Source organism: Aotus nancymaae, unplaced genomic scaffold (assembly GCF_030222135.1).
Source record: "Aotus nancymaae isolate 86718 unplaced genomic scaffold, 86718_ANA_hifiasm-v0.15.2.pri h1tg000108l, whole genome shotgun sequence".
Lineage (NCBI taxonomy): Eukaryota > Metazoa > Chordata > Mammalia > Primates > Aotidae > Aotus > Aotus nancymaae.
Genome location: NW_026988523.1, coordinates 7,734,081 through 7,761,396, shown reverse-complemented (window position 1 = coordinate 7,761,396; position 27,316 = coordinate 7,734,081). Strand labels below are relative to the sequence as shown.

General features: G+C 41.2%; 1 long non-coding RNA gene and 1 other non-coding gene across 35 annotated transcripts in view; one reads left to right on the top strand and one right to left on the bottom strand.

Moving 5' to 3' along the window:
- The window catches only part of LOC105711646 (uncharacterized), a 313,477-nt gene that overhangs the window by 260,322 nt on the left and 25,839 nt on the right, over positions 1 to 27,316 (bottom strand). For 32 of the 34 annotated variants that reach the window (XR_010340435.1, XR_010340434.1, XR_010340443.1 and 29 more), the window contains one exon: positions 12,205 to 12,291. The exons of the other annotated variants lie outside the window; for them this stretch is intronic. This is a non-coding gene — a long non-coding RNA (uncharacterized LOC105711646). The remainder of the gene's footprint in view (positions 1 to 12,204; positions 12,292 to 27,316) is intronic. 34 annotated transcript variants of the gene reach the window in all.
- Positions 23,219 to 23,326, top strand: LOC135272348 (U6 spliceosomal RNA). The gene has a single exon (XR_010340509.1). It is a non-coding gene; the product is annotated as a U6 spliceosomal RNA (small nuclear RNA).

Below are 27,316 nucleotides of genomic sequence, written 5' to 3'. Positions count from 1 at the left end.
TAAAAACCCTAGAAGAAAACCTAGGCAATTCCATTCAGGACATAGGCATAGGCAAGGACTTCATGACTAAAACACAAAAGCAAGCACCAAAAGCCAAAATTGACAAATGGGACCTAATTAAACTAAAGAGCGTCTGCACAGAAAAAGAAAACTATTAGAATGAACCAGCAACCTACAGAATAAAAAAAAAATTTTGCAATCTACCCATCTGATAAAGGGCTAATATCCAGAATCTACAAAGAGCTTAAACAAATTTACAAGAAAAAACAAACAACCTCACCAACAAGTGGGTGAAGGATAGCACAGACACATCTCAAAAGAAGACATTTATGCAGCCAACATATGAAAAAAAGCTCATCATCACTGGTCACTAGAGAAATGCAAATCAAAACCACATTGAGATACCATCTCATGCCAGTTAGAATGGTGATCATTAAAAAAATCAGAAGACAACAGATGCTGGAGAGGATGTGGGGAAACAGGAATGCTTTTACACTGTTGATGGGAGTGTAAATTAGTTCAACCATTGTGGAAGACAGTGTGGTGATTCCTCAAGGATCTAGAACTAGAAATACCATTTGACTCAGGAATCTCATTACTGGGTATATACCCAGAGGATTATAAATCATTCTGTTATAAAGACACATGCACACATATGTTTATTGTGGCACTGTTCACAATAGCAAAGACTTGGAACCAACCCAAATGCCCATCAATGATAGACTAGATAAAGAAAAGGTGGCACATATACACCATGGACTACTATGCAGCCATCAAAAACGATGAGTTCATGTCCTTCACAGGGGCATAGATGAAACTAGAAACCATAATTTTCAGCAAACTGACACAAGAACAGAAAACCAAACACTGCATGTTCTCATTCATAAGGGGGTGGTGAACAATGAGAATACATAGACACAGGAATGGGAACATCACACACCAGGGCCTGTTGGGGGGTGGGAGGCTAGAGGAGGGATAGCAGGGTTGGGGGCTAGGGTGGGGATAGCATTAGGAGGCTAGGGGAGGGATAGCAATACCTAATGTAGATGACAGGGTGATAGATGCAGCAAACCACCACGACACATGTATACCTATGTAACAAAACTGCATGATCTGCACATGTACCCCAGAACTTAAAGTATAATAATAAATAAAAGATTCAGTTCCCCGAGGCTAAGAAGATCTCAGCCCCTGCTGAAGAAAGCAGATTATCAGAGGAAGACAAATAAAATATGTCAGCAAAGAAGAAAGAGTAATGCTCTAGGATTAGCAACTAATAATGACTGTCACTCCCACCAATATGGGAGACCATTTACTTCCTACAACATAAACAGTTCCATGCACTGTTGAATAGAATGTGTATCCTATGGTTGTTGGATGAAATGTTTCATATATATCTGTTAAGTCCATTTGTTCCAAGGTATAGTTTAAGTTCATTGTTTCTTTGTTGACTTTCTGTCTTTACGAACTGTCTAGTGCCATCAGTGGAGTAATGAAGTCCCCCACTATTACTGTGTTGCTGTCTATCTCATTTCTTGGGTCTATTAGTAATTGCTTTATAAATTTGGAAGCTCCAGTATTAGGTGCATATATGTTTAGAACTGTGATATTTTGCTGTTGGGCAAGGCCTTTTACCATTACATAATGTCCCTCTTTGTCTCTTTTAACCACTGTTGCTTTAAAGTTTGTTTTGTCTGATACAAGAATAGCTACCCCTGCTCACTTTTGATGTCTATTTGCATGAAATGCCCTTTTCCACCCCTGTAAGTTTATGTGAGTCCTTATGTGCTAGATGAGTCTCCTGAAAGGAGCAGATAGTTGGTTGGTGAGTTCTTATCCATTCTGCAGTTCTGTATCTTTCAAGTGGAGGATTTAGGCCATTTACATTCAACGTTAGTGTTGAAATATGAGGTACTGCTGCATTCATCATGCTCTTTGTTGCCTGCATACTTTAGCAACAGTTTTTTGTTTTTGCTTTTCAACCTGTATTTTTGTTTTATAAGTCCTGTGTGCTTTATGCTTTAAAGAGATTTTGTTTTGATGTGTTTCCAGGATTTGTTTCAAGATTTTAGAGCTCCTTTTAGTGATTCTTGTAGTGGTGGGTTGGTATTGGTAAATTCTCTCATTTGTTTGCCTGAAAACAACTGTATCTTCCTTCCTTGCTTAGTTTTACTGGATACAAAATTCTTGGGTGATTATTGTTTTACTTGAGGAGGTTGGAGATAGAGCCCCAATCCCTTCTAGCTTGTAGGGTTTCTTCTGAGAAGTCTGCTGTTAATCTGATAGGTCTTCCTTTATAGGTTACCTGGTGCTTCTGTCTCACAGCTCTTAGGATTCTTTCCTTCATCTTAACTTTGGATAACCTGACAACAATGTGCCTAGGCAAAGATCTTTTTGTGATGAATCTCCCAGGTGTTCTTTGTGCTTCTTGTACTTCCATGTCTAGGACTCTAGCAAGGCTGGGAAATTTTCATCGATTATTTCCCCAAATATATTTTCCAAGCTTTTAGAACTGTCTTCTTCCTCAGGAACACTGATTATTCTTAGGTTTGGCCATTTAACATAGTCCCAAACTTCTTGGAGGCTTTGTTCATATTGTCTAATCTTTTTTCTTTGTCTTTGTTGGATTGGGTTAGTTCAAAGACCTTGTGTTGGAGCTCTGAATTTCTTTCTTCTACTTGTTCAATTCTATTGCCGAGACTTTCCAGAGCATTTCACATTTCTAAAAGTGTGTCCAAAGCTTCCTGAATTTTTTATTGTTTTTTCATTAATCTATTTCCTTGAATATTTCTCCCTTCACTTCTTGTATCATTTTTTGGATTTCCTTGCTTTGGACTTTGCCTTTCTCTGGTCCCTCCCTGATTAGCTTAATAACTAAGCTCCTGAATTCTTTTTTATGTAAATCAGGGATTTCTTCTTGGTTTGGGTCCATTGCTGGTGAGCTAGAGAGATTTTTCGGCAGTGTTAAAGTGACTTGTTTTGTCATATTACCACGGTTGGTTTTCTGCTTCCTTCTCATTTGGGTAGGCTCTGTCAGAGGGAAGGTCTAGAGCTGAAGGCTGTTGTTCAGATTTTTTGGTCCCACGAGGTGTGTTCTCTTGATGTAGTATTCTCCTCCTCTTCCTGTGGTTGTGGCTTCCTGTGAGCTGAACTGCAGTGATTATTGTCTCTTTTCTGGGTCTAGCACCCAGCAAGTCTACCCAGCTCCAGGCTGGTACTAGGGATTTCTGCACAGAGCCCTGTGATGTAAACCTTCTATGGGTCTCTCAGCTGTGGATACCAGTGACTGTTCAGGTGGAGGTGGCAGAGGTGGCAATGGACTCCATGAGGGTTCTTAGCTTTGGTGGTTTTATGCTCTATTTTTGTGCCAGTTGGCCTTCTGTCAGGAGGCAGCACTTTCCAGAGACCATCAGTTGTAGTAGTGTGGAGAGGGACTGGCAGTGGGCAGGGCTCTAGAACTCCCAAGATTGTATGTACTTTGTCTTCCGCTACCAGGGTAGATAGGGAAGGACCATCAGGTGGGGGCAAGGCTAGGTGTGTTTGAGCTCAGACTCTCCTTGGGCAGGTCTTGCTGTGAGGGACGGGATTAGATTCCCAGGTCACTAGACTTGTGTATCTAGGAGGATTATTCCTGCCTCTCCTGAATCATGCAGGTTTTCATGGAAGTGGGGGAAAGCCAGCACTTACAGGCCTCACCCAGCTCCCACGCAAACTGAAGGGCTGGTCTCACTCCTACCATGCCCCTGGCAACAGCCTCAAGTCTGTTTCCAGGTGGAGGGTGGGCTTGAAAACTTGCTCCAGGCTTTTTGCTTCCCAATTATGAAAGAAAAAAGCTTTAGTTCTTCCCCAGCCTGTGAAATCTGCAAGTAGGATTTGCACCCTCGCCAAGTTCTGGTCAGGAGCTTCTTGCCCACTCAAATTGGTACAGAGTTCAGCTACAGAAGTCCTTCTCCCTCCTGATGGATCCCTGTGGTGTCAGCCAGGAATGGGCTGCTTGGGGATTCGGCAAGTTCCCAGGGCCTCCCTGCTGCCTCCTCTACCCCTGTATTTTGCTTGATGCAGCTCTCTAACTTGACTCAGTTCCAGGTAAAGTGGAGGATATCTCCCGCAAACAGACCTTCAACTTCTCCAGCAGGGAGTGTGTGTTTGGAAGAGGAAGGTCTCCCTTTCCGACTTCAGTAGTTGGGGCACTCACAGTATTTGGGGTCTCTCCTGAGTCCTGCAGGAGCAGTCTGCTTCCTTCAGAGGGTCTGTGGGTCCTCTCAGGATTGCTGGTTTGTTCTTGCAGTTGATCTGAAGCTAAAATTTACAGTGCAAGCCTCCGCAGGCTGCTCTATCCAGAGCTGCAATATAGTACTGCCTCCCGTCTGCCATGATCCTCCTAAGTCCTCATTAATAACTTTAACTTGACCATATTGATGGAATGATGGAACCAGAAGCCAAATTCAGTAACTTGAAAAGAAATGGGACATCAAGAAGTAGAGATGAGAATTACAACAGACTCCAAAAAGTTTGTATGACAAGGGGAGAAGAGAGGTTTGTTGAAAACTAGAAGATGTTTTCAAGGGAAGCTTTTAACATTGGAGAACCTAAGTAAGTTGACAGACTTAGAGAAGGAGAAGTAGAAGATACAGGATGGAAGGGGGATGAATGATGTAAAAAGTCTTTTAAAAAGCAATAAGCAACAGGATTAAGAAAACAGGTGAAGGGGCCGGGCGCGGTGGCTCAAGCCTGTAATCCCAGCACTTTGGGAGGCCGAGGCGGGTGGATCACGAGGTCATGAGATCGAGACCATCCTGGTCAACATGGTGAAACCCCGTCTCTACTAATACAAAAAATTAGCTGGGCACGGTGGCGCGTGCCTGTAATCCCAGCTACTCAGGAGGCTGAGGCAGGAGAATTGCCTGAACCCAGGAGGCGGAGATTGCGGTGAGCCGAGATCGCGCCATTGCGCTCCAGCCTGGGTATCAAGAGCGAAACTCCGTCTCAAAAAAAAAAAAAAAAAAGAAAACAGGTGAAGAGACTGATCTTTAAAAGAGGAGAGTGACTTTAGGGACTGGAAAAAGGGGGTAGTGTAGCATTTAGAATGATTTTGCTTGCCAGCAACAGAAAATCCAACCAACCACATAAAGTTTAAAGAATAAGAAAACTTCATTATTTTATATATCAAAAAGTCAAGGAGTGGGATGGTCACAGGTAGGGTTGGCTAATTTGGTGGCTTAACAATATCATCAAGGACTCAGTTTCTTTCCATGTTTTTTTACTAACACCCTCAACAAATCAGCTACTCCCATCACGGTAAACAGGCCACTGCAGTAGCTCCCGTCTACATTCAGAACAAAACAGGGAAAAAGAGCTCTTCTATGGGCTCCGTTTTTTGAGAGAGAAAAACATTCCCAGCGTCCCTCAATAGAGTTCCATTCAATGGCCAGAATTTTTTCACATGTCTAAACCAAGTGCTGACAAAGGAAATGAAGTAATCATAGTTTTGGGCTAGACTAATTATGATCAATCCACTGGGGCTAGGCAAGAACCCAGTCTCCCTGAAGAACATGGCTACCAGATATCTAAGCCAAATCAGGGTTCTGTTATCAAGGAAAAATGGGTGGGCACAACTATTGGGTAAGTATCTGTCACATTTGAGGTAAATGTGGAAAAGTTTATATTCAAGGGTAGAAATTACACTTAATTTCCTTGATTTTCTGCTGAGAGTGAAGAAATAAGGGTTGAGTATGAGGATTGAAAAAAATATATGAAAGTCGTTGAAGGAAATGAGAGAATGTGTTTACTAAAGACGAAAGATTGAGAGGCAGTGCTAAGAGACAAGCTGAGATGGGAGACCATGAAATTTTTAGCACATCAACACCAACTTGTATGACTATGTGATTATTTTTCCGGTATATTTCCCTCTCTTCACAAGTGCAGGAACAAAAGAGATAGGGAGTAATAGTACCACTGATTCTAGGTTGGTATTTTACTAGGTGGTATAACAGAAGCATAAAAAATGAAAAGGAATCAAAGATGCTTGCAGAAGAATGGTTCAGATCTCTGTACAACCCATGGGATCTAGGTTGCATACAGAAAAAAAGTAGTCAGAAAGGTGTTAATAAAATGTGAGGGGTCAAGAGATCGAGACCAACCTGGTCAACATGGTGAAACCCCGTCTCTACTAAAAATACAAAAAATTAGCTGGGCATGGTGGCACGTGCCTGTAATCCCAGCTACTCGGGAGGCTGAGGCAGGAGAATTGCCTGAACCCAGGAGGCGGAGGTTGCGGTGAGCCGAGATCGTGCCATTGCACTCCAGCCTGGATAACAAGAGCGAAACTCCATCTCAAAAAACAGAAAGAAAAGAAAAAAAAAAAAGTGAGGAAAATGGAGTGCTCAAGGACAGGAAGTGCATATATGAGTTCAAAGAGCAATGGAAGAATATTTCAAGGACCGGACATTGGGATCAGAGGGCAGAATCATGGAGTACTGCTCAAGCAAAGGTTGGTTTATGAAGAAAGGAACAGAATACACTGGAGCCAACAATATCTAGCAGTTTGGAGACTGGGTTGCCGGACTGACTGCCTGACAAATGTTAAAATATCCTAGGACTGTGTGGGAAATAAATGGGGACAATGACTGATAGATATCCCCAAATCATCAAGGAAGGAGAGGAACTGTAATGGTTAATACTGAGTGTCAACTTGATTGGATTGGAGGATGCAAAGTATTGATCCTGGGTTTGTCTGTGAGGGTGTGGCCAAAAGAGATTAACGTTTGAGTCAGTGGTCTGGGGAAGGCAGATCCACCCTCAATCTGGTGGGCACAATCTAATCAGCTGCTAACAAATATAAAGCAGGCAGAAAAATGTGAAAAGGAGAGACAGGCCTAGCCTTCCAGTCTACATCTTTCTCTGTGCTGGATGCTTCCTGCCCTCGAACATCAGACTCCAGGTTATTCAATTTTGGGATTCAAACTGGCTCTCCTTGCTCCTCAGATTGCAGACAGTCTATTGTGGGACCTTGTGTTCATGTAAGTTAATACTTAATAAACTCCCATATATATAAGTTTATTACATATATATCCATATATCCTATTAGTTCTGTCCCTCTAAGAGAACCCTAATACAGGAACTAACTAGGACATAGGCTGATGTCACTGACCAGGAGGAAAGAACATGATATAAATGAGGTGATAAGACCTAAAAGAAAAAAAATAGCTCCCATGGGAAGGTTAATGAGTGCTGGTCTGGAGGTGGAGGTGGGAGTCCGGAAAACAGCAACTTTTTCCAGGGAGGAGGCTGCATGGAATGTAGAATGAGTCGCCTCTATTAGTGGAGACTGCGGAGGAAGTTGGGTCTTCAAGAAGATCTAGGTCTCAGTCAAGAGAAAGGAGTTGTGAAACACCATCTGTACTAAAAACACAAAACTTAGCCAGGCATGGTGGCGGGCGCCTGTAATCTCAGCTGCTCCAGAGGCAGAGGCAGGAGAATCGCTTGAACCCCGGGTGCAGAGGTTCCAGTGAGCCAAGATTGAGCCACTTCCCTACAGCCTGGGCATAAGAGTGAAACTCCATCTCAAAAAAGAAAAAAAGAAAAAGGGATTGAAGAGTCTCACTCTCTGGGAACATAGAGGAGTGTATGTTAACAATGGTAGGAGCGCTAAAGGTCACCAACACCCCTGAAGAATTCTCAGGTCTTTCGTAAGGGTAAATGACAGTCTGACTCAAACTCAGTATATGTTTCAATAAATATAAGAATACTCCATTCACTGAAGGAGGATTTCAATGTGACTATGACCTCTACATCCTATAAAACATTAACAGTATCAATACTAATGCAAGGAAAGCTTTTGATGCCAGAATAAATAAAAATAAAGGTGTGAGTTTACGTATGAGACAATGTGGCTCTCAGCAGGAATTTGTAAGTTTCCTCTAAACTTGCTCCAGCTCACTCACGTTCTTCGTCTCCTTTCATTTGCATTTCTAGTTTCTTTTCTCATTATCAAAACTATTTACTTGACAAATGACAGAACCCCAGCTGAAGGTGGAGTACAATTAGCATATAAACAAGATTTTAGAAGTGCTGGAACAGAGATGGACTTTAGAGTCTTATACTCTCTGGAGACTTGACCCCAAAATAAGAGAGATTGTGCTTGGGCAATCCCCAGCCAGCCCCCAAAATGCCCCTGCCTTGCCTTGGGTGATCTAGGGTACATCATCATTTAACTTGGCTGCAAGTTGCCACCAGGTGTTTCATTTGGCTTTAGTATTCTGAATAAAGACTTAGTAGCAAGTACATAGTCCTTGAAAGAATTGTGGTAGAGTGGAAAAAAATGAAGATATTAAGAGTCAGATAAGCCTCGTTCTGAATGCTGGTTGCCACACCAAACTTTATTTCCCTTAGCAAGTTATTTCAACCCTGAATAATAATAGCAGAAGTCACCATGTAAGATAAGTCAGTAATGGGCCAAGTATTTTATGCATAATCAGAATATCCTCAACACTACTAGCTAGCATCCTGGGGTCAGTCTTCCCCAGTAAAATAGCCTGAGCCCCTACATAACATACTACACCAGAGAAGTCTAATATTTTCTCCAGTATTTCTAAGATGGGCTCAAACGTTCTTCAAATTCCTGCTGTCAGCTCATCGCTTACCTCCCCGCTCCCTCTTCCTCCTGAGATGTTGTCCTCTCTCCTCTCCTCTTTCATTCAAGGTTAAACATGGCCCCTTCTCCTTAGGCCTCCACATAATACCAATACAAAGCTTTTCCTGAAGGTTTGGTGATAATGGAAGCAGTTACAGAAAAGGAAACAGGCTGAAGTTTAATATCACAGTCTCGCCAACCCCCTTCTTCTAGAGCCTAGGCCTAAGGCTGCCATGTACCTGGGATCTCAACCTCCCACTGCAAGCTTTCTCTCATTCTCTCTTTCTCTCAGCTCCAGGGCTAGAGAACAGAAATTTTCTGTCACTTTGTTATGCAGAGCACTTTTAGATCCCCTAAGTCTTACTTCATGCCCCTGGGCTTTGCCTTCAATAACCACAAACTGGTCCTTAAATGTGAATTTTCCAGGCTAAATGATATAAAGCTTTAAATGGCAATATTTCTTGCACTTCTGGTCAGAAACCCCTAACTTATCAATAGTTCTGATAAGTGGAAAGGAAGTGAATAGAAAAGTTATTCTCACCCTGTCCCTAGGAAAGGGGTCATAAAGTTCTGGGATTCCATTCTCCTCTTATAAAGATATCACTTTAAACCTTTGAGGAAGTTTAAAGAATGGAAATAATTTTCCCAATGTCATAAAGTTAGTAGGTAATATTAGAAATCAGTGCGTGGACTGCTGCTCCCTCTTAGAAGTCAGCTGCTGTGTAAAAAGTACAATCACCTTGAGACCACCATGATGTAGGGAAGCCCAGTTAGCCATGCAGAGAAAAAAAGGCCTTGTAGAGAGCATCTAGGAACCAGACATATGAATGAAGCCTTCTTGGATCTCCCAGACCATGTTAAGCACCAGCTAAATGCAGATTAATGAAAGACCTCAGCCAATGTCATACGAAACAGAACTATCTGGCCAAACCCTATCCAAATTGCTAACTATTTCTGTTTATAAACCCAAAAAATTAGAGAAACAATAGATTAAGGAGTATTTGATTTGAGAAACAGTCTCATTTATTCATGTACAACACATTCATTAAGCATCTACTATGTGCCAGGCACTGCCCTAGGACCAGTGGACTCTACCACAGAAAGGGTAAACGTGGGCTTTTCTCAAGGAACTTCAATTCTAATGCTAGAAAGATAGACAACACATAAAGAAACAAATCAAAAAAGTATAAAACATGGGGGGTAATGGTAAAAATTATGAAGAAAAATTGTGTGATTCAGGGACACAGGTGGGGGTAAGGAAGGACATTAGTCAGGAGGTAGTGTCTATTTTTAAAGTCCTCTCTATACAAGTGACTTTTGAGCATCTTTTAATGAATTGAGAGCATGAACTATATGAAGAAATGGAGGAAGAACATTCTAGGGAGAAGGAAAAACACAAGTAAAAGCCCTGAGGAAGAAACAGGTGTGGTTACTCAAGGAAGAGCAAGAAAAGCAGTGTAGCTGGAGCAACAAGAGAAAGGGGTAAGATTGGAGAGACTCACAGGGGTCACACGCTGGAGGGTCCACATGCCTCAGTGGGGAGTGTGGATTTCATTCTAGCGTGTTGTCAGAAGGCACTGGAGGTCTTTGAGCCATCTATCCTAACTGCTGTGTAAAGCACAGACAACAGAGGGGAAAGCATGCAAGCAGAGAACTTGGAGGTTATTGTAATTGTCCAGATGAGCGATGACAGTGGCCTGAACCTGGGTGGTAAGAAGCGACAAGACACAGGATATAGTCTGAACATAAAATACATCAATTTCACATAAAATTATTATTCAGAGTGAATCCTCAGCCCTGAGGTTTGGAAGCATTTCCATTTTTTTTAACTGATGATTGAAAGAGCTGAGCTGAGCACACCATCAATGCCCTAGGAGGCAATGTTTGGCTTTCCAAGCCTGCCTACTGAGTCAGAGAGGCCCAAATCACCAGGACAACACTCGGATGGGGAGAGCAATAGATTTTATTGGCTCCAAAGGGAAAGTCCCATGTAAGCATCTGTCAAAATGGCCCAATTCTCCTCCTAGCTGACAGATCAGCTAACTTTTTAGTCAGTCATACAACCATCTACTGTGGTTGTCCTCTCTGACACCTTAGAGAAGATCTTAGTTGTTTGGCACATTCCTTGGCGAACAATGGAATTAAACCTTTTGTAGCCTGACAAATATTCCTCCATATGCAGAGCTGACTTCTGGGGAAAAGAAGAACCCATTTGCATATGGCATTTGGAATCTTCTGAAAAGGAAGTAACCTAGACTCCTACACCTTTCTACCCAAGAATTAAAATTACAGAAGCAGGAGTAGCCTGACCATGTTTTGTTGGCAGGAGAAGGTTCTAAAGGCCCCAAAGACAAGAAGCGTGAAGGGATGCCATGCTGGGGACTCAGACTCATTTCTGGAGCCTGAGGCTTACGGGTTTGAATCAACTCTGGGAGAGTGTGTGGCTGAGGTGGGAAGAGGCTCACAGTGCAGCCATCTGAATGCATGGTAGTCCTTTGGGAACAATGTTTGAGAGCGAGAGTGTGAGCTTACAGAGCTATACTCTTGCCTCCTAAGTGTGGGTCCAACAGTACTGACAATAGCCTAGAACTTTGAAGATGCCATGGAACTGGCAAATAGTTTTCAACAGGGACACCATGTGGCAGCAAGAAAGATAAGCTTGATTGGATCAGACCCTGCTTTGTCACCTACTGTGTTTGAGCCAAAAGTCTGGCTCCCTTTGGACTGAGTGACCCCCTGGTGTTCAGAACAATGGAAGAAAAAAGAGCATCTGATGAGATCCTGGACGTCCTACATATGAGGATAGAAGTGCACCCTGGTGATTAACTGAAGAAATAAAAAGCACCATTACTTGGTAATAGCCGTATATATAGTATGAATATGATACACCATATAGATGATAAATAATATATACACCTGATACGTATGGAAAGGACATGCTGCCTTACACTCATGAAAATTTGGCAAAAGCTATCTTTGGTGGTGGGACAATGGGTGTTTTTATTTATCTTTTTAATTATATGGACTTTCAAATATTCTAAACATTTTCTACATGCATTACTTTTTCCAAAAAAAGCAAATCTAATATAAAAGGAGAGAATGTTTAGCCCTCATCCTGCCAGACAAATGCCCCTGCAGGTGACCCTGAGAACTTATCATCAATGATAACTTCCACATCCTTTTATGGCTCATGTGATGGGCAGAGGTGCTGAGTCCTAGGCTGGTAAGTGGCCAGAAACTGGGCTCCCCTCAGCAGGAATCCTGACCAGTCTGTCTTCTCCAGCCCAGAACAGGATGAGTAGCAGGACCCTCCTGGCCTCCTGTTACTGATCAGGCTCCCTCCCTCTACTGTTCTGGGGATGCTAATGAGGTGACCACTCATGGGTGTCAGGAAGGGATTTCCCACACAGGCTCCTCCGTTCCACATGTGTGCTTTGCAGAGAGTTTCACTTCAGGTGCCAGGTGGCACGCCCACACAGTGACAAACAGACCCTCACCCATGTGATTTGCATGCCTCACCCTATCCTCCTGGGGTCACTTCATTGTCACTAACATTTATAGATGGCACTCACCTGGCCAGAGCTCTGTGCTGAAGGCTGAGGGGCACACAAAGATGAAAGCCCTGACTGCCGTCAACAAACCTTCAATCTTGATGGGACCTGGGGGACATAGAAGAGTCACTGACACAAAGTAGAGCATGCTGAGTGCTAAAATAGGGATAACCTCCTGACTGACTTCCTCCCATGCCAACCAAAATTACTCCTATCCATTTTCAGGTTCTGCCTTCCAAACTGCTCCAATGAGTGCCCTCAGATCCATTTCCACCGCCTCTGCGATGGTTCAGTCCTCACCCAGCTTTGACCAAGGCTCTTACACTGGCTCTGACCACCATTCTTCCTTCATGCATTTGATTACCAGAAGGCAATCCTTCATTGCTGTATTAGTCAGCATTCTTTAGGGAAACAGAGCCAATAGGCTGTATGGGGTGTGTGTGTGTGTGTGTGTGTGTGTGTGTGTCTCCTGTACTTAAAAACAGTGAATAGCCACCCCATTACCTTCAGAAGGAAGTCTTAACTCAGCACAACACTCATGCCTTTCCCAGTGTAACCATAAACTATCTTTCCCAACTGAACTCTGTCTTTAAATTTTTTCTTCCCACATTTCAGCCCCAAGAAGGCCCCTATAGCCGTCCCCCTCCCCACTTCGCTCCCCCCAAACACATACACACACAAAATACTCTAGCAAGACCAGATTTATCAACATTCCTCAAATTCAACCTAGCCTGGAATATCATTTTCTTTCTTTCTTTTTTTTTTTTTTTTTTTTTGAGATGGAGTCTCACTCTGTTGCCCAGGCTGGAGTGCAGTGGTGTAATCTCAGCTCACTATAACCTCCGCCTCCTGGGTTCAAGCAATTCTTCTCCTCAGCCTTCCAAGTAACTAGAATTACAGGCATATGCCACCACATTCAGCTAATTTTTGAATTTTTAGTAGAGAAAGAATTTCACCATGTTGACAGGGTGGTCTCACACTCCTGATAAGGCGATCCACCCTCCTCAGCCTCCCAAAGTTCTGGGATTACAGGCTGAGCCACCACGCCCAGCCTAAATTATGCTTTTCAAAATTCTATTCACTCTTCAGGGTACAATTTAAATGTTTTCTTTTCCACGGAGCCTTCTTCAGACTCTAGCTGGGAATTAGCCCCACCTCAGACCACAACAACATTTGGCTTACACCGTCTTAAATGCATCATTATGTTATGCTTTGCCATCATCAACTTAACCTTGAGCTTCCAGAAAACAAATACCACATGTCATTTCCCTTCATGTCCTCCACAACAAAGGGCATTGCACATAGCAGACACTTCTGCTACTCGTTGAATCAGGAAGCAAGTTGCTCTTATTTTGTTTTCAATACAAAAAGTATTTAAGAAGCCCCATGACTCAGGGCATGGTCCACAGATGCCAGATGATTGAGAGGTACTAATCGATCCAAGGATTAATATAAATCTTCATAATTTAATTTTGTTCAGTATATTTACTTGCATTGGTGTCTCCCTCCGCAACACTCCCTCTCTCTGTACACACACACACACACACACACACACACACACACACACACGCACACATCTCCTATATATCCCATTGGTTCTGTTTCCCTGGAGAATCCTAATATGGCAATGAACTCTCAATAGGCCAGAAAACTAAGCCACTCCTGCCAGTGTAGAGGGCCTGGCCCCAAGAGAAGTTGAGTGTCAATATAGTACAGTTGTTCATATAGGAACATATTTTCCCTAACTCTGACGTTTCTCCCACGTGGAGGGACATCCATTCATGTGACATTCCTGGCCCTTCCCACCTTCACCTGGTTGGTGAGTTAGAGGGAGGCACCAGACAGAGTCACCCAGCCCCTTCCTCTGTTTCTTCTTGTTCCCTTCTGCCTTCCTATGCTCAAAGTTTTACCTGGAAAAGTGTCCCCTCCTGGGACAGGGTAGACAGGTCCACCCAATCCTGTGCTCAGAGAGCAGGGCCATTTGTTTGTCACTGTAAGCTGCTGCTTCCCACTTAGCCTCTAGCAGTAATAAAAATAATATTTTTATCCACCTCTTTACTGTTTTGTCTCCTGTTCAGAACCTCAGGCAGGGAGGAGGCCCCCAGGCAATGCATGTGTCTTGACTTCATAGCTGCTGAAGTGTGCCTACCTAACAAATAGCCCAAGGTGGGCCCTTGGACAACCCCCAAGAATGCTGGAGTGATGGAGCTGAAGTGTCCTCAAAGGTGTCAAGTCCATCCCCACTTGGTACTGAGGAGGATTATTACACTTGCTTCTACCACATGGGAGGTCATGAGGCTCAAATAAAAACATATATGTGAAAATTTCTGTAAAGTCCATCCTGGTTGAAATGCAAGACGGAATTACTATTGTGGCTGCTGTAATCCTGTTGATGTGGTATCCCAGATGCCCACCCTGCCAAACTCCACCCAAATTGTTCCGGGAGTCCTCAGAGCTGACCTGCATGTGCCCTCCACCATTTCGATCAGCGATGATGTGGCTCCCAAAAAGCACTTCCCATAATACCCTCATTGCCCACAGGCACCGGTTATCTATGGCACCATATGGAGGAGAATGCCCCCCTCCACATGTGCAGGTAGAAAGTGTTTCAGGACTACCAAAGCAGAGATGTTCCCGCTCGACATCTTGGGAGTTTACACTCGCAGCTAGTCCTCTCTCGCTAGGGCACGGAGCCAGCACTGGGACAGACGTGTCTGACAGACACTGGGCTCACACCATCATTCCTCCCCTCAGAAGTCTAAGGCCCTGTTACATGGCTGAGATCGTGGTGCTTGGTTTCTGCCCCCATAGGATGAAGATTCTTCCAGTAGATTCCTGAGTCCCTGCCTATCTCATGGGACCAATTTGACAGAGATGCCCAGACATGTCTGAATTCCAGTGGTGGATACAGCACACCCTACATTATAAATAGTGATTGGCATGAGCAGGCCTCAAATCCCCCTAAGGCAGTTACATTCATGCCCTCAATAAAGACAGTTTTCCCAATCTTACACCCGGTTTCTGGCCAAAACACTTCCAAACCTGACTTCGGGGCTCCCCTCCCTCTCCTTCTCTCTCCTCTCCTCCATGCCCTCCCTCTCCTTCCTTCCCTCTTTTACTTATCCAAGATGAAGAGGTGGGATTAGAGGGGTGAGATATGGAGAAAGGCACAGGCATGACTCAATCTGAGGATACTTTTCCTCCATTGCTCAAGCAGATAATGTATTTTGCAGTTTGCCCGTCCTCAGAAAAAGTTGGGAGCTTTTGGCTTTATTTCATACTTGTGTGCACTCACCTCTTTTGGGGAGAAGGAAAACATTCCAGCAGCACAGAGCAGTCCCACCCCTACGGAAAATCATTCAGCCTTAACTCACAAGCCCTTGGAATTTCTGTAGGTGGGGCCAGGAGACAGGTGAGTCTACCTGCTGCTGGCCCACTTAAGCTCTCTGCCAGAAAGCAACTCTGCTTCCGAGATGGAAGCAGCAATTCTACCTCTACCTTCTGGCTCCCATTTGATGGAAAATTATCTGCACAAAAATCTCACCCTGTCTGCCAGTTTGAGCCAGCTGTTTCCTTCTCTCCGGGCCATTCTCTAGAGAGGGGGGTAAAGGAAGAGGACCGAGGAGGAGAGGGGTATTTAGAACAAGAAAAGTGTCAAGAAGGGTTTTGTTTTCTTCACAGGACTGAGCTCACAGAGCCTAGGAATTCCTGTTTACAAGCTAGGATGACTGAGGCCACAGCCAACCAATGGATGCTATGCATTTGGCACTGATCATCACTCATCTGGACCATAAGAAACCTGTGATGCCTCAACCTCACCCCTGCTGCCGGAACATATGTAGCAAATGCTGTGACTGCAAATTCCTAAGGAACAGGGCTTTGGAACAAATGAGGCCCTTACTCTGGATGTCTAGATGGGAGTTCAAACCAGGAGACTCATCTGGGAGGACACGGTCCAAGGCTGATCTGGAAGGTGCCCAAGAAAACTCAAGGGGAACATGGGACTAAAAGCCTGTGTTGGGGCAAAGTCTGTTATACTTTCTCCCTTCCCAGCTGTCTTCCTCACTTTGACAGAAACAAAATACCACGTACTATGAATGAATATTAGTCCACAAACTTGGTTGTACAAGAAACATCCTACAGCTTTATTTACTTTCATTTTAATGTGCCTCTGAGTCCCGTTCCCTCCAGTCTGGTGGGAAATCCAGTCCAGTCATTACTGCAGCCCCACCCATCCACTAGGGTTATACAAAGAGACTGGGGATGCTTAGGACGCCCAAAATTTTGGGCAGGCCCCCTTCTGCCTTATAACTGCATTGTGCCTTCCTGATGATCTCTTGGAATTTGACCTCTCCACGACTCATGTAAACTTAAAGAGGAACTGTGACCCCCAGTCCCCCTGGGCCTACGGCCCTGCCCGCTTCTGAAATCTCACCACCTCGGCAAAGACATTGTCAGGGAGAAAAGTAGGGGTCCCTACTCCTTGTGGGACTCTCTGATCATTGAGAAAAGGAGTCTTCCCCTGTCTCCTCTCTTACCTCTTTCCCCTTAAAATTTCCAACCTCTCCCTCCTCCCTCCAAAATACTTAGCATAGAATCTGCAATGAATTTAGGGCAGTGACTCCAGAAGCTGGCAGGACAAATAATCCTGCAGATGTGATTTGACTAACACATCTGTATTTTAATAATTTTAAATAAATTGCCACATAGGGAGAGAATACCTAACATATAAATTTCTGGCTTTTCTTGAAAAATAAGAAAATATGAAAAACTAGGTCCTTCTGATGAGGTCTGAGTTTTCCAATCATTCAGCAAATATTTATTGAGCACCTATTATTTTCCAGGTGACAATCTTCTAGGCCCTGAAGTTATCATGGTGAACAAGACAGATGAGATTCCAGTTTTCATGGAGCTTACATTCCATTTTATGTCGAAGGGATAGAAGCAAGGGTGTGTGTGTGTGTGTGTGTGTGTGTGTGTGTGTGTGTGTGGCCTCTTGAAGGAGAATCAGAACTAGATGGATGAGCAAAATTTAGATCATATTTGGGAGACTGGAATTGGATCTCTAAATGAAAGGCAAAATCCTTCTTTCAAAAACTTCCTTTGCTGAGTTATCTCAAAGCCATGATAATTAAGTTCCTAAAAACATTTCCCAGAGTGACAGTGTGTCCCCTCTTCTATTTAGTTGCATTGCTTTTCCTGCAGGCTCCACAGGAAGGAAGTTTCTCATGCAGCCAGTCTTGCTTAGAGAACCTGAAAGATCTTCTCTGATACAATTGCTGAGGGTGAGATTCAAGAGATGGAGGCAGAGCTGAGCTCAAGGAAAGCCCTGAAAAGGCCTGACCCAGAAAGGGGAGGGGCAGGATGACTTCCCAAAACCCCCACTATAGTCTGTTAATTCATTCAACGATGCTCTTCTAGGTGCTGGGGATGCATCAGCAATGCTTGCTTTCATGGAGCTCATGTTCTCGAAGGTGATGACAGATAATAAATAATTAAGCATAATAAATCAACTAGATAGTAAGGTAGAAGAAGATAAATGCTTTAGAAAGAAAATGTACAACAAAATAAGAAAATGCCAATCAGCAGTATTGGCAGGAGAACCAGTCATGCTTTTAATAGGGAGATCAGACAGTTGAGTAAACACTGAAAGAGGTCAGGGAGATGAACAATCTAGACAGAGGTAACAGCCAGTGCAAAGACCCTGCGGTGTTCTAAGAACAGCAAAGAGGTTAGTGTGTCTGGGGCTGTGAGAGGGAACACAGGATAAAGTAGGGGGAGTTGGAGTGGAGAAGTAACAGGGTCCAAGTCAGATAGGGTCTTGTAAGCCTTTGCTCCAATTTGTAATCCACCACCTAGAACAGAAATTGCCATAGGCTCCATTTTCATTTCTGCATCCCTAACACCTGGCATATTACCTGCCCCCAATAAATACTTATCAAGTGGATCATTCCAGGTGAAATGCACTCATGACGTCCTAGTGCATGCATCAGTGCTGAGTCATCACTGCCAATCAACAGGGAATGCCATTTCCCCTCCCCCACACTTCCATGTCCCCCCACCAACCCTGTGAGCGTCCCTGATGCAATACAACAGTTAGTACTGTCACAGCTGGTGTCCTCACCCACTCTGAAGGGGGTCACCCCAGGTCTCCAGAAAACTTGTAGAAAAGGGCTGAGAATGCAGGTCATGTGACCAAAGAACAACAGATCAGACAGTTAACTTATCTCAGGCCCTGCACTTCCACCTTTTATGGCTCTGCATCAGCCTCCCCCTTCCTCCCTTCCTCTCCCAGAGACCATTCAAAGAGCACTAAAGATTTCCCCAGGAAGGAATTCCTGTGCAAAGTCAAAGCATGGACAAGGCACACTAACAAGCAAGGGAGATGAGTTGTACTTAACCTATTTTTACTTGAGATGGCGCAAGTCAGCATACCAAATTTGTCCTAGGGCCTAGCCCTGTCAAACAACAACTGAAATAAGAAAGGAATTATCACGGCCCACCCCACTTCCACTTTACCCCGCGACCTGACAAGACCTTGCTTCTTGCCCCACAAAACTCAGGGCTCTACATTCCTGGGAGAGACCAGGGGTCAGATCAGGTCATCATATTCTTACAGGACATTTCCTCCCAGAAAAAATTAAACTGGCACGTTTGGGACCCAAGGATGTCGCACCTGGAAATTACATATGACAAAACTAGGCACCTTTTAATAAAGCTTTAAAATGCTTTTCAAACTTTCAGGCCCCACCCACATTTTTATTTGACTCTCAGAGCTGCATTAATCTCTTCTCTCCCCACATGTTCTAAAAGCACTCTTGCATTCTCTCTCAGTCTCTGCTTCCTGGGGCAGGTACCACCTCAGAAGACTAAGAAGGCAGGCCCCTGCCAGCCCTGAAAAGACTTGGCTGCTTGTGCAGACAAGGGAGAATGATGGGAATGAATATAAAGGTGCTCTAGAAAGGTAAAAACTTTAGACAAATGTTTCTCAGAGGTCAGTGCAGGTCACTATGCTCTTTAAAATATATATCTGTTTGGCTCAAACCCCTATATTATGTTTGAGGGAAAAAATCTAATGCCTCCCTTGAGATTTCTGCAAATTTCAAGGGAGCTTATATTCTATTCTCACCTCTGGCCCCAATTTCCTGCCCTTGCTGAATTCTTACTCTCTTCTCTTCATAATTCTGCACCTTCTTCACCCAACCCTATCCTTTCACCTAAAACTAATCATTTTTACAAGCGTTGCACGTTAGCAGAATTTTTATTGATGGTTTGTAGGCCATGAGGGATGGGTTACATTTTCTCACCTCACAGCAAACAACCTAACATCTGATACTAGATGTCCCATTTCTTGAACATTCTCCAGGGATTTCTCACTGGCCATCCTTAATGTGCAACACCACAGCTCCTCTCTCCCTCTCTCCCCTGAGAATTCCTCCCACTTCTGGCTGACAGCACGGTAGTTCTCTCTCCTGCTTTGCATATCTGAAGCCCATCTAGGTGTGCAATGGAACCAAAATCCTTTAGCTCCTTTAGAAGCATCAGCTTGCAAAGATAGCTGCTTTCACTGTTGATCCTTTTTCTCATTTAACCAATATAATTATGACTTTAATTCTAATTCATTAGAAAGCAAAGCAAGACTCTCATTTCATTTATAAGCCCACTCTCTGATTTGTAGCATTCCCTCCCCTACTATCCTTTAGGCACTGAGCCTCCAATTGCATTCATGGCTAATAAAATGAACTTTCTACCTCAATCTACCTACCCAAACAGCATCAGCACACTGCATCTTGTAGGTAATCTAAGACATCACTATGTTATAACTGCTGCAAATGCCTCTGCCACCGAATGGTCTTAATCTGGGGTCATGGAAATCATAAGAAAGCTGGGTACTACTGCAGGATGTCTATGACTCCCCTAAAACTGTAGGCATTTAAGTGCATTTTTCTGAGGACAAGGTTTATAACTTTAATAAGATATTTACAAGCATCTCCAACCTAATAAAAAATTTATAGGCATCTCCAACCCCCTCTCTGCCCTAAAAAGGTTTTATCCACTCTCCATAGCCAGTGAGCAGGACCATGTAAAGCTCTGCATCAACATTACAGTTTAAAGTGGTAACATAGCCTTAAACCAGGTCACTATTTAATTGGCAATCTGGGAGAAAGAAGAAATCATTATGAAAAGATCTAAATATTCAGAAATATCTGCTATGGAAGTTGTGAAAAATCAACAGGAGTTAAAAGCAGAGAAAATAAAAATATTAAAAAAAATTTAAGACAGAGCTTTTTGAAAATGTAATTCAATAAGCTAATGCCCAAGAGCTAATGCCTTTTCTCAGACATCGACAGAGTAATTCTGAAATGCAAACACTTACACCTATATTTCACATTCTGAAGAGTCTGGTTTTATAACTTAAAAATATTAACCATAAAAACAAAGATGAACCAGATACAAAGATTTATTGTATCCATTGCAGATGGGCTTAGCTCAGATAAGACAATCAACACAAAGGTAAGGATAGATGGAAGCCTAGAGCCAATTAAAACTAAATGGAAAGGAGATTTAAGTCTGATAACTTAAGATAAGGGCTGGCAATTATCCTGTCGTCTAACCAAACACACAACTGGTACTATTCTGGGTGATTTGATGTATTTTTAATTATCAAGCGTTTGACTCTAGTTTTAAAAAACTGACTATTAAAAAATATTAAGCTCTTTTTCCAACGCATCGGGGGGAGAACTATCTTTCTCTGTCCACATGGTTTCTACACACAGAGACACAGTGGTGCCATGCCATTAAAACTGTATCATAAATTACAGAGAAAGAACCTCATCATCTCCTGATCTGTGTTTACCTAATATTAATTCTCAGTTGAATGTGGAAATGGTTAGTTTTGCCTCATTTATACTGTTAATAGCCTTACACCAGATTACAAGAAAATAGATGAGAAAGAAGGCCCTTAAAATATGGTAAGTAGCTTAAAAGTCTTAACCAAACTTGCCCAATGGGAGATAGCACTACCTTTATGTTCTGGGTGAGAGGGTCCCTGCCCCAGACCTACATGTTAGAGGCTCTCTCATTTCTCATATTATACACACAAACACTTATTGAAGAGGATATGAACACCTCCATCACTTGGGGTCTGGTGCTCGGCTCTAATGCAGAGCAACCCACAACCCCAAACATTCACTCTTACTTCTGGCACTCTTTGGGCCTCAGGGAAACATTTCTCATCTCTTGCCCATATCCTTGAAACAGAAGGCAGCTGAATCTGAATTCCATGAAGGTTTGTGGAGTCTGTCCTGCGGTGAACCATGGGGACAGTTTGAGCAGCAGAAGCACTTAGGTGTAAGAGAAAAGACAGATTAACTTGTCAAATTCTTCCTTTCAGCTTAAATGCAATAATTCTTGTATGCCAAATCATTGTTTCCTAATAGCACCAGATGTCTATTTTCTTCCTTCATTTTATATTCTAATTTGAGATTCCAGAATATTCACAAATTAACACCATATTTTCAACAGATGCAGGTAGCAGCTGAGGCATATTTTGCAATATTAAACAAATCATATTGCCCTTTAATTTGTATGTAGAAGTGATATATATGAAACCAATATTTTTATTGTCAACTAAACAGATTTTGAATACCAAAACTATATATGGTTTTATTTATTTATTTTTTGAGATGGAGTTTCACTCCTGTTGCCTAGGCTAGAGTGCAATGGCATGATCTTGGCTCACCGCAACCTCTGCCTCCCAGGTTCAAGTTATTCTCCTGCCTCAGCCTCCCAAGTAGCTGGGATTACAGGCATGCGTCACCATACCTGGTTAATTTTTTGTATTTTTAGTAGAGACAAGGTTTCTCCACGTTGGTCAGGCTAGTCTTAAACTCCCGACCTCAGGTGATCTACCAGTCTCAGCCTCCCAAAGTGCTGGAATTACAGGCGTGAGCCACCATGCCTGGTTAAATTGTTTTATTTTTATAAAAATACTTAAAATATATAATTAAATTGTTTAAAATTAAGTTAAAATTCAGCTTTATACAAAATTTTTATTTAAAGTATTTTCATTCAATACTTCTGCTTCCAGGAAGATGGAATAGACATACTTAGACGTGTATTTCTCCCATTAAGTACAACTAAAAACCTTGGAAATTATATATGAAATGAAGATAAGAAGATACTGAAAAGTACAGTGAGGTAAGCAGACTGGCTAAAGACTCCAAAGCCCAAGGACTAATAGAGTGGTGAGTTCTCTGGAATTTTTTTTTTTTTTTTTTTTTTTTTTTTGCCTCATATATCTCAGATTTGGAACTAAACAAAACAGTAACCCAGAAACATCAAAGTCACAGACCAAAAAAACCTCCACAGAAGGAGCAGCCTAGCAAGACAGGAAAATTTTACACAATAACCACTCCTCTATCAACAAACTTCACAGAAAATAAATAAACAAACAAAAACCTGTGGTCCACTCCTACGCATGACAGCGAGCCATTTCTCTACCCTTGAGAGATTGTAATGAGGTGTCTAACACACCTTCTGGAGTGATGTCAGCGAAGGTCATATAGGGAGCTGAGACTTTCAATCCCACTGGCCAGTAACAAGCTGACAACCCACTTCACACCATGGTGTCCATGGAGACAACACTGGAAGCCTGAACAGTATCATCTGACAGGTATCAAGAGGATCTTTTCCTCTCCTCTGGGGTGGTGCTAGTGGAGTCCAAATAAAAAGTCCAAGTTTTCATGACTATCCTGTAGTCATGAAAAGCACCTTCACTGTAGAGTCAATGGAGATGACATGAGGAGCCAGACCTCCAATCCTCACTTCACAGTAACGAGAAGCAGCCCCCTCAGGTGTCACTCATCAACAGAGAACAAAGTAAAGAACATGGTCTTTACCTTTATTTTGCAATAATAAAGTGATAACCCCCACCCTTGTCTCCTGCCACGGTGGTGCCAAAAAGGCCAACAAAACCAGAAAGTTTAAATGAAATGAAGAGTCTCAGACCATGATATGAAAATGTTCAGGATTCATGTTCGCTTCGGCAACACATATACTAAAATTGGAACGATACAGAGAAGATTAGCATGGCCCCTGCACAAGGAAAATGTTCAGGTTTCTATTGAAAAATCATTCCTCATACCAATAGCCAAGAATATCTCAAACTGACTGAAGAAAGACAATCAATAAATGTCAATGCTGAGGTGAAAGAGATATCAGAATGGTCCTACAAAGATTTTAGAGCAGCTACCCAAACTGAAAAGGAAGAAGTTAAATTATCCTTGTTTGCAGATGATAAGATCTTATATTTGGAAAAACCTAGACTCCACAAGAAAACTATTAGAACTGATAAACAAATTCAGTTTACAAAACCAAACTATGAAATCAACATATAAAAATCAGTAGCATTTCTTTATGCCAACAGTGAACAACGTGAAAAATAAATTTTAAAAGTAATACCATTTATAATATCCACACATAAAATTAAATACCTAGGAATTAAACAAGTGAAAGATCTCTATAATGAAAACTATAGAACACTGATGAAAGAAATTGAACAGGACATCAAAAAGGGAAAGATATTCCATATTCATGGATTGGAAAATCAATATTGTTAAAATGTTCATACTACCTAAAGCAATCTACAGATTCAATGCAATCCCTATCAAAATACCAATGACATTCTTCACAGTAATAGAAAAAACAATCTGAAAATTTATACGGAACCAGAAAAGACCCAGAATAGCCAAAAGTATATGAAGCAAAAAAAAAAAAAATCAAACTGTAGAAATCACATTACCTGACTTAAAATTATGGTACAGAGCTATAGTAACCAAAACAGTATGGTACTGGCATAAAAATCAACACATAGACCAATGGAACAGAATAGAGAACCCAGAAACAAATCCATACATCTACAGTAAACTTATTTTTAACAAAGGAGCCAAAAATATACACTGGGGAAAAGACAATCTCTTTAATAAACGGTGCTGAGAAAACTGGATATCTGTATGCAGAAGTTGAAACTAGACCCCTATCTCTCATCATATATAAAAATCAAATCAAAATGGATTAAAGACTTAAGTTGATCTCAAACTATGAAACTACTACAAGAAAACATTGGGGAAAAATCTCCAAGAAACTGATCTGGGCAAAAATTTCTTGAGCAGTTCTCCATAAGCACAGGAAACCAAAGCAAAAATAAACAAATGGGATTGCACCAAATTAAAAAGCTTCTGCTCAGAAAAAAAACACAATCAACAAAGTAAAGAGTCAACCCAGAGAACTGGAGAAAATGTTCGCAAATTACCCATCTGACAAGGGACTAATAACCAGAATACACAAAGAGTTCAAATAACCCTATAGGAAAAATGTCTAATAATTTGATGTTAAAAATGGGCAAAAGATTTGAATAGACACTTCTCAAGAGAAGACATACAGATTGCAAGCAGGCATATAAAAAGGTGCTCAACATCATTGATTATCAGAGAACAGCAAATCAAAACTATAGTGAGATATCATCTCACCCCAGTTATAATGACTTATATTCAAAAGACAGGCAGTAACAAATGCCAGTGAGGATGTGGAGAAAAGGGAACTCTTGCATGCTGTTGATGGGATTGTAAATTAGTCCAACCACTATGGAGAAAGGTTTGAAGGTTCCTCAATAAACTAAAAATTGAGCTAACATATGATTCAGCAATCTCACTACTGGGTAGAAAGATTTCCTAAAGAAAGGAAATCAGTATATAGAAGAGATATCTGCATTCAAGTTTGTTGTAGCACTGTTCACAATAGCTAAGATTTGGAAGCAACCTAAATGATGATCAATAGATGAATGAATAAAGAAAGTGTGGTACATATATATAATAGAATAGTATTAAACCATAAAAAAGAATGTGATCTAGTCATCTGCAACAATACAGATGGAAGTGAAGATTATTATGTTAAGCAAAATAAGCCAGGCATAGAAAGACAAATATCATATGTTATCACTTATTTGGGGGATCAAAAAATTAAAACAATTGAACTCATGGAGATAGAGAGTAGAAGAATGGTTACCAAAGGCTGGGAAGGGTAATGAGGGGGCTGAGAGGAAGTAGAAATAGTAAATGGGTAAAAATATAGCTACAAAGAATGAATAAGACATACTATTTCTTACAACATGGTGACTATAATCAATAATAACTTAATTGCACATTTTTAAATAACTTAAAGAATGTAATTGGTTTGTTTGTAACTGAAAGGATAAATGCTTGAAGGGATGAATGTTCCATTCTCCATGATGTGTTTATTTCACACTGCATGCCTGTATCAAAATATCTCATGTACTTCATAAATATATATACCCACTATGTACCCACAAAATATAAAAATTTAAAAAAGACTTTAGAACAGCCATAAAATAGTGCTTCAGTGAGCAATTATGAACATGAATAAAACAAAAATATAGAAAGTCTCATCAAAAAAAAAAGAGATGAAGAACCAAATTGAAATTAGAGAACTAAAAATATAATAACCAAAATAACAATCTCAGTAAGTGAGCTAAACAGTAAACTGGAAGATAGAACAATAGGAATTACCCAATCTGAACAACAGAGAGAAAATAGACTAGAAAAAAAATGAGCAATGTCTCAGGAACTATAACAGAAAATCCAACATTCATGTCAATGGAGTTGGAGTGGAGAAAGATGGTGGGCCTGAAGAAGTACTCAAACAAATAATGACTAAAAAACTTCTTAAATTTAGCAAGAGACATAAATCTATAAATTGAAGAAGCTAAGAAACCCCCAAACAGGATACACCCAGAGAAATCTATGTAAAGTCATATTATAATTAAACTTCAGGACAAAGAGAAAATCTTGAAAGGAGCTCCCCAAAAATATGATACTTTCTTATAAGGGAAAAAGAATTCGAATGATAGTGGATTTCTTATCAGAAACCATGGAGGCCAGAAAAAAGTTACAATATTTTTAAAGTTCTGAAAGAAAAGAGTTATCAATCCGAAATCATATCCAGCAAAAAATATTCTCTAGAAATAAAAGGGAAATCAACATACTCTCAGATGAAGGAAAACTAGAAGACCTACCCTAAAAGGGTAGCTAAAGGAAGTTCTGTAAACATAAAAGAAACTCTTTAAGAATCTTGGAACATTGGGAAGAAAAAACTTAATAAACAAATATATAGGTAAAGACAGTAGTCCTTTCTTCTCCTGTTGAATTTCTAAATTGTATTCTGTGGTTAAAGCAAAATGATAACACTGTCTTATATTATTCTAGATGGGTGTAGAGAAAATATTTAAGACAATTGTATTATAAATGGGGGGTACAGGGATATAAGGGAGGTAAGACTTCCACATATTCACTTGAACTTGTAAACTGACAACACCATTAGACTACGTTAAGATATATATATATAATGTGATTCCTAGAACAACCATTTTAAAAGCTACACAGAGAGATACAATAAAAACACTAGAGATAAATCAAAATGGAATTCTAAAAAATGTTCAAGTAATCCACAGGAAGTCAGGAGAAAGAAAAACAGAAAAATGAAAAGGCAATGAGAATAGAAAGAAAAAAAATGGAATACTTCAGTTCTATCAATAATTACATTAAATGTAAATGGTCAAAATAGACCAATTAAAAGACAGACATGAGGAGAGCAAATCTTAAAACATAACCCAACTATCTGCTGTCTAAATGAAACTCACTTCAGACACAACAATATAGGTAGGTTGGATGTAAAAAACAAAATGAAAAGAGATGTCTGATGCAAATATTAATCAAAGGGAAGCAGGATATGCTATATTGTATCAGATAAAGTAGATTCCAAAGCAAAGAAAATTACCAGACCCAGAGAAAGGCATTATGTAATAATTAAAGGGTCAGTTCCTCCAAGAAGACAGTTCTAATTCTAAATGGGTATGCAATAAAAAACACAGTTGCAAAATATGTGAAGCAAACACTAATAGAACTAAAAAAAGAAACAGACAAATCCACAATTATAGAGATTTCAATACCCCCTCTCAAAATTGTTAGAATAACCAGACAGAAAATGATCAAGGACATAGAAGAATTCATCAACGCCATTAACCAATAGAATCCAACTTACATTGATAGAACGTTCC